Source organism: Lupinus angustifolius, unplaced genomic scaffold (genome assembly GCF_001865875.1).
Source record: "Lupinus angustifolius cultivar Tanjil unplaced genomic scaffold, LupAngTanjil_v1.0 Scaffold_367, whole genome shotgun sequence".
Taxonomy (NCBI): domain Eukaryota; kingdom Viridiplantae; phylum Streptophyta; class Magnoliopsida; order Fabales; family Fabaceae; genus Lupinus; species Lupinus angustifolius.
Genome location: NW_017727765.1, coordinates 336724 through 345468, shown reverse-complemented (window position 1 = coordinate 345468; position 8745 = coordinate 336724). Strand labels below are relative to the sequence as shown.

The 8745-nt window shown below is 36.4% G+C and overlaps 1 long non-coding RNA gene across 1 annotated transcript; it reads right to left on the bottom strand.

Moving 5' to 3' along the window:
• Positions 1-5127: 5127 nt before the first annotated feature.
• On the bottom strand, positions 5128-7609 carry LOC109341096. The gene is made up of 4 exons (XR_002106892.1): positions 6426-7609; positions 5884-5962; positions 5740-5802; positions 5128-5653 (listed from the first exon to the last, which is right to left on the bottom strand). It is a non-coding gene; the product is annotated as an uncharacterized LOC109341096 (long non-coding RNA).
• Between the last annotated feature and the right edge of the window lie 1136 nt (positions 7610-8745).

Sequence of the window (8745 nt, the reverse complement as noted above, 5' to 3'; positions counted from 1 at the left end):
TTCAATACTTAATAATGAAACTTTAACATCAAGAGAAATACAATTTTGACATGAAGAAGACAAATTATGTTTCAACAAATCTATATCTTTCTTTAATGCTTTGTTATGACTCTCCAAAATAATAACTTCATTTTTATGTTTTAAGAAAATTTTGGAACGCTTAACATATTCTTTGTGTAAATCATTAGTGGCATCTTGAAGTTCATTACATGAAGGATTCCTAATCATGTATCTAACAGTGCTGGATGAGTCCATGGGTTGTATTCTAGGACAACATGATGAGTTAGGGAAGAAGGAGCACATCATTTATTACCTGAGCAAGAAATTCACTAATTGTGAGAAGAGGTGTTCTCTGTTGGAACACACTTGTTGTGCCTTGGCTTGGGCTGTGCGTCATCTCAGGCAATACATGTTAAGCCACACTACTTGGTTGGTATCTAAAATGGATCTGATTAAGTACATATTTGAGAAGCCTTTTATGACAGGGAGATTTGCCAGATGGCAAGTTCTACTATCCGAGTATAATATCATATATGTCACCCAGAAGGCAATAAAAGGAAGTGTCAGTGTCGATTATCTCGCCTGCCAACCGGTAGATAAAGGGGATTTGATAAATGAAGAATTCCCCGATGAAGGAATCATGACGATATCTTCGAGCACTGAAGCATAAGGAGATAGATGGACCCTGGTGTTTAACGGGGCTTCCAATATACTAGGACACGAGATAGGGGCAGTGTTGATCTCCCTAGAGAATAAATTCACCCCGATTACTGCTCGGCTATGCTTTGACTGCATAAACAACATCGCAGAGTATGAAGCATGTGACTTGGGTTTGGAGGCGGCCTTAGAGTCAAGAATTAAGTTCGTAGAAGTATTCGAAGACTCTGCTATGGTGATTCATCAAGTAAAAGGGGAATGGGAGACAAGAGACACTAAGTTGGTACCATATAGAGATCATATCAAAAAATTGATCGACCAATTCAAGAAAATAGACTTTTACCATATCCCAAGGGAAGATAATCGGTTGGCTGATGCCTTGGAAACTTTGTCCTCCATGTTCCAGATAGGTGAAAAGGAAATGCTAGTTATCAGAATGGCAAGCAAAGATCAACCAGCATGCTGTTGTGAAATCGAATCTGAGTATGATGGAAAGCCTTGGTATCATGACATAATGACCTACCTCAAGAGCCAAGAATATCCTCCCGAGGCCACGGAAAATGATAAAACGACTCTACGAAGGTTAGTTATGGGTTTCTTTCTAAACGAAAATGTGTTGTACAAAACAAACCATGATATGACGCTACTAAGATGTGTAGAAGCCAAAGAAGCGGAGAAAATCATCCAAGAAATACATGAAGGAATGTTTGGGACTCATACGAATGGGCACTCAATGGCTCGAAAATTTTTGAGAGCAGACTATTTCTGGTTAACAATGGAAAGTGATTGTTGTGATCATTTGCGGAAATGTCACAAATGCCAGATTTATGCCGACAATATTAATGCACCTCCAAACATACTAAATGTTTTGTCTGCACCGTGACCGTTTTCTATGTGGGTTATGGACGTTATCGGCCCAATCGAACCAAAGGCTTCCAATGGTAATCGCTTCATCCTTGTTGCAATTGACTACTTCACCAAGTGGGTCGAGGCGAGTTCATATGCCAGCGTGACTCGTAAGGTGGTGCTCAAGTTTGTAAAAAAGGAGTTGATTTGCCGCTATGGTTTACCTCAGAAAATTATCACGGATAATGCTACCAATCTCAACAACAAGATGATGACAGAGATGTGTGAGGAATTCAAAATCAAACATCAATCCTCATCACCCTACAGACCTAAGATGAATGGAGCAGTGGAGGCAGCGAATAAAAATATAAAGAAGAAAGTCTAGAAAATGGTGGTGACCTATAGAGATTGGCATGATATGTTATCCTTTGCACTTCATGGTTATCAGACTTCTGTCCGCGCATCAACTAGGGTAACGCCCTACTCGTTGGTTTATGGGATGGAAGTAGTGATGTCGATAGAAGTCGAAATCTTATCATTAAGAGTGCTTGCTGAAGCTGAATTAGAAGAGGTAGAATGGGGCCAAGCCCGACATGATCAGTTGAATCTTATTGAAGGAAAAAGGTTGGCAGCCATATGTCATGGTCAATTATACCAGAGAAGGATCATGAGGGAACATGCTAATAAGGTGCGCCCCTGAACATTCAGGGAAGGTGATCTAGTACTCAAGAAGATTTTACCTATTCATAAGGATCACCAGGGAAAGTGGACACCCAATTATGAAGGCCCGTATGTGGTAAAGAAAGCCTTCTCAGGAGGAGCTCTCATTCTGACCAACATGGACGGAGAAGACCTTCGTCTCTCCATAAATTCTGATGCAGTGAAGAAGTATTATGCTTAAGGCGACATCCTAGAAAAAAGAGAAACGAAAAATGAAAAGAGAAAGGAAAAACTCAATTTCTTAGGAATATTATTGTAATGACACGACCATTATAAAATTGCATGCATATTTTAAGTGAAAATAGAGAATGATGTAGACAAATTCCTATAAGCTATGAATTCTCAGATAAATTGTTTCCGATGACACAAGGCTTATTTTTAACCCCTAAACACTTATGAAGATATCCATAGGCATCCTATTTTAGCCCAGACTTTATGAAGCATGATCAAAATAAAAATCCCGAAAAGACATTAATGACCGGGGAAGGGTAGTTTTTCAAATATTCCTCAAAATTCAAAAGAATGGTGCTTCTAATCAAATAAGTGAGAGTGTAGAAATCTCAAAACAGAAGAAAAACGAGAAAAGATCCGCTAAAATCTTTAAGCGATCTTTGGCAAAATTAGGACAAAAACATATCAGACCCTGAACGGTATCAATAATAAAAAACGAAGCAATAAAATCACGAGAGGAATAATTGGAAATAGGATATTGAAGAAAATGAGATGTAGTGGGAAGGGAAACACAATTTGAGCCTTAATATCTATTTTCTTGAAAGCCATTTAGCTATGCCACGATTCAAGCCCAAAAAGTCCTTGTTGAGGAATGATTTGTTTGGAACCATGCTAGGGTAAAAAGCAAATTGACTCCAAAGAGAAACGTTTTAAATGCATTCATATTATTAAACCAACACTCGCACAATGTGATCATTACGTCAATATTTCTAACAAATAAAAAGGAGCAAAAAAAAGAACATCATGTTAGGTCGAAAACGTGAAAGGGCGGCCTAAGTAAAAGTTAGGGATTATTATCGAAGAAAGTTGTTCTCAATCGGAAGAGTCATCACTCAGGAAGACATCAAAGCGAGATACTGGGGCAAATTTATGGGATGAGCAAGCTTTCCCCAATAAATCAGTAGCAAAGGTCCCGAAGCAGATTATGGGGTGACTCAGATGATTCAGGTTGATGAGCAAATACTGAGGCAATTTATTGATTGATCAGTCTCATCCAATAAATTCATAGCAAGACACAAGGGCAAATTTGTTGAACAATTGCACTTTTGGCGAGACACCGGGGCAAAAGTTTTGAGGAGACAAAAACTTAATGAAGTTCGAATCTTGGCAAGTGGACATTAATGTTATCACTGTTATAGAAAGTTGAAAGAGATGTCATACACCCGTTCCCAAAATCCCTTCAATTTGTACTTCCATTTGTTAATATCAATACAAATTCCTACCTTGTTCATTATCCCTCATATAGTAATGCACGAGTTGTTTTTGTGAAAAGACACTGATGAATAATAATATGACCTTTTGCGATAATTAATCAGAATAAGTAATCGAGCAGTATGGCCATTCATAAGGAAGAGCTGAAATCATGTCGATACAAAAGATTGATTACTAGAACATCAAACACCTAATGAGATTGGAACTTCAGGTAGTAAGGATGCTCAAAAGCAAGTTCAATGATGATGGACTCGTAAAATAAAAATCATGATTTTGTCAATAAATGATACAAACATCATAAACAAAACCACCTACTTCGTGCCACATATGCACAAGCTAAAAAACATTTCATTCATATCATGCACCCATTCATGAAAAATCGTTGCAAAATAATTATTTTAGGCCTCAATGGGTAGAAAGTAGGCTAGCTCAAATCAATCCAATCCCTCCCAACCTCTTTATTATCTCGAGTTCCGGAAGTACCTGACCTGTGTTCTCGTTGTTACCTTTTTCTTATCGAGTTACGGCAGTAGCCGACCTGCGTTCTCACTTTACCTTTTTATTATCGATTTCCGACAGTACCCAACCCGCGTTCTCGCTTTACCTTTTTATTATCGAGTTCCGACAGTACCCGACCTGCATTCTCGCTTTACGTTTTTATTATCTCGAGTTCCGATAGTACCCGACCTGCGTTCTCACTTTACCTTTTTATTATCAAGTTCTGGTAGTACCCGACCCGCGTTCTCGCTTGACCTTTTTATTATATCGAGTTCCGGCAGGACCCAAATTGCGTTCTCGCATTTATCTATTATCTCGATTCCTCAACTTGATCTCAGATAAAGTTGTGTGGTGATCATTGCTTTCATTTATTTTTAGCAAAATTGACATTCATTTCTTTACTAATTACTTAGAAGGATAACACTCAAACGTCGCTTTGCTTGCTATCCACTAAGCAATAATTAAAGAGGGGCAACTGTGAACACTCAATTTTGTCCTCACCAATATCTTTCTCACGATGTAAAGTAATCCATAACGCAATGGTACATTTAGACTTATTGATGACACTCTTAAACCATCAGTATGGTGGATAATCTAAAAAAACAACATTTTTTTATGCTCAACAAAAGAAAAATTTCATCTTCGAAGTTTCTTTCTAAATCAAATTTTGTTAAGTTAAATGTGTAAAATTTGTAGTTACTACCACTGCGCTTCTCTATTTGTTTTCAATAATTCAATTACTGTCATTAGTATAAGCATATCCATCCACCTAACTAGTATGTCGGACGAAGGTTTTGATAATAACAATACGAGTTGAGAATTAAAGCGTTGCTTGATTAATGCTATGAAAGATCATAATCTGGACATAAAGTTACTCGAGAGCATACACTAGTTATCATACAAACAGTGGCACAAATTTGTAATAAAAGGGTACCTGGTATAAAAAAATACATGCATTAAATCAGGAGATTTCTTAATGAGCTCACCATAATTTAATTGATATACTAAAGTTACTGCTAGAATCGAGAGTTCAATAATTGAGCGTCCAAATTACAACAGAACCTTGATAATTTAGCAAAATTGATGACGGCTAAACCAAGTATCTATGTCCTCATGTTCTGCCTACTTTTACTACTTTCTTCCAATCTCATGGTTACAACCACGCATGCATATCCATTTACCCTAGAATACATGTTTACATCAAGAGTGGTTTATCCCAAGGCACAATTTTAACTCTTCATTGCAAAGACGATGACCTTGGAGTACATTATCTCAACTACCAAGAGGAATATACATTTTTTCATTTCACTATAATATTTTTGTTCTTCAAGGATATACATTGTTTTTCCGGCTTCAAATGGAAGGGTAAATTGCACTGGTTTGAAATTTATAATTGGAAGAGAGATCATGCTGAATCGGCACATTTAAGATGGAGCATAGAAGGAACTACTCCTTGCTTGTTCAATTATACTTCACACAACTACGTTATCTGCAACAATAGTTAACAAATCTCATTCAAAACAAAACAAGTAAAAGAAAAGAATACTAATCAAAGTGAAAGAATAGAAGACTAACCTTTAACTTAAGTCGTTATAATCAGCTTGGCCAAAGAGTCTAACACCAAATTAGAATCATCCACTGCAAAAAACAAATAGAATATTAAAATTGGCGATGAATATAAGCAAAGTGAGTGCAACAATTAATTGGACAGCATAATACGGTCTTCCTGCATGGAGAAGGTGGTCACAGTTTGGCACATAATGAAGCCTAGTGTTGATGATGTCTCTGATAGTCGTTCCTGCAAAAAAGGAAAAGAAAAGGGGTAAACCGAGAATGATTAAACAGATGCAGATTTGTTTTTCAGTAACACAGTTTTAACAAGCACCAAAGAAAATCACTCATGAATCAGCAGAGTTTCAAAAGGAGATGGCAAGGCTGCACTGTTATCCTACCAGTGATTATACCAGTTATTCAAGCCACATAATTGGCAACAATGATGGCAACATTAAAGTGGAACAGTCAGGATAAAAGGATTAAACAAAGATCAGTAACACCCAATTTGGAACTTGAAGGGTTTACACCTAAGCCAGTCAGTATGAAAGAGATATACGTACATCATCAGACAAGGGGGACGACAAAGAGGCAAAACGAAATTTACTCTCAAACAGTTACAAATTGAAGCATCAATATCCATAAAAAGCAATATTCATGGAGAAGTTTTAAATAGAGCAATCAGAAAATGAAAGGATTAGGAACGTTACCCTTATTCTTGGCAATCCAAAAGGTAAGACACAGAATCCTCAACCAGTATAAAGAGAACAGCCCATACCCACAGTTAACAAAAAAAAAAACTAGTCAGAGAGCAGCACAAGTACAAGAGAAAAAAAGAGATATCAAACATACACACAAAAGGAGAGACAAACCAAAAAGAGAGAGTTTCATAGCAGAAAAAGGATAAAAACAGGGGTATTTGAGAGAAAAGGAAGAAGTACTACTTTGCATATTGGGTAAAAGAGAGCATCATCTCAATCCACGAAAAGGAGAAAGACCCAAAGGATAAAGGAGAAGGTTGTTGTACCCTACTCGTACCACATACATAAATTCTAACAGGTACTGTACTAGCATTTTCTTCGATTCATAAAAGAAGTCCTGATTATGAAGAATAAGAACAATTTTTATTATAATGCATATCACTCTGAAAATTGTTTAACTGTAAGATGTAGGAACCCCTTTTCTATGTTATCTTATGTTTAACACTGCAAATTCATTCCAGGAAAGATATAAATTTAGCATTCTGCCTTTAGCAAACATGATAGGAGAAGTTGAGAAATTTATTGATAAAGTCTCCATTAAACTCTATATACAATTTACTGTAACTTAGCCACTTTAACTCATTGCATAGCTTTCTATCACATATTAACCATTAAAATCAACAATCGGTTTGCATTAATAAGGTGTCCACCGTGAGAATGAGAGGCTATGAAGGATAAAAAAGATTTATCAAAAAGATAAGAGATCATGAATTAAGAAATAAAGAACAGATTGAGAAGATGATTACAACCTCTTCGTCGATACACGGTCGTGATATTGGTTACCCATGCTCGAAATTGACCATCGTCATCTTCACGACACCGAACCGCCTGATCTCAGAGTCATGCCTCCACCAAGACATCTTGACCAGCCTGTTTTCGGCCACCGGTGACTCTTAATCACTGCCGTTGCCGCTAAAACCGAGAAGGGAAAGTAAAAAATTAGAGAGGATGACCCCCAATTCTTCAAGCCGCCATGAATGGATGGTGTCTTTGAAGCTCCACCGTCGAAGGCCTATTGGTCGCCTCCCTCCACTACCATCGTGAACCAAGCCAAGGGAGAAGAGAATTGGAGAAGTAGAGGGTGTTATGGATTTCAAAATCCCTTTTGGGATTTGGGATTTTGGGTTCTTAAAAACCCGTATGCCACACCCCTGTTGTTTTGTTTTGTTATGTATGTTTGTTTTGATTTTTTATTTGTGTTTTATTATACTAATTTGTTTGAGTAATTTTTTTTGTTATGCTTAATTCTATATATAATTAAACTCAACCAATCTTAATCCAATATATAGCCAAATCCAAATAATTCTTATCACTTAGTTCCCTATATAATTAGTAAAGTTATTTCATCACTCAAAATTCTATACCTAAAAATAACCGAATACTGAGGTTATGGTTCAAGTTGTCTCTAACGTCTCTGAAAATGAGAAAATGAGAAGAAGGTCCACGACCAACACTGTCTCTAAACTATTAACTCCTTATATATATATATAATTAATAAACTACTTTATCACTAAATTCTTTATGTATAAGTAATTAGAAACTATTTCACCAAATAAATTTTAGGGGATTTTTTATAGTAAGGTTATGGTTCGATTTGTCTCTAACTTCTCCAAAAATGAGAAGAAGGTCTACGACCAACACCGTCTCTAAACTATTAACTATTTTATTGCTAAGTTCTATTTCTATAAATAATTAGAAACTATTTTACCGAAGAAGTTTTATGGGATTTTTATAGTAAGGTCATGGTTCGAGTCGTCTCTAGCTCCCCTGAAAATGAGGGGAAGGTCTACGACCAACACCGTCTCTAAAATTATTAGTCTCATTGGATCAAAACAATTATATATTTTGAACAAAATCCAAATTAATTATTTCAATAAAATAATACTTCTAAATCTACCAATATTTTCTAACAATTAACCAAAGTAACTAAACAATTTTCGAACTAGAACTACGTACTCTTGATTTCTCATTGCACCCGGGGATACATAGGAGCAAGATAACCTCTTGTCAGATGTAAATATAAAATATTCAGTTTTACTAAGTGAATTTTAAATGACTAAGTATTAAGGGTATAAAAAATTGTGTGATTAGTGAGGGTACCGTTTTAATACGGGCGGACGGAGTGCTAATACCTTCCTCGATCCGTAATCGACTCCCGAATTCAGAGTCTCTATTCAAAGACCATTTTTTATCCAAATTGGGCTTACTAGAGAGTTTTCTATGTTTTAACCGCAAAAACGTAGTGGCGACTCCAAAGTCACAGAGTCGG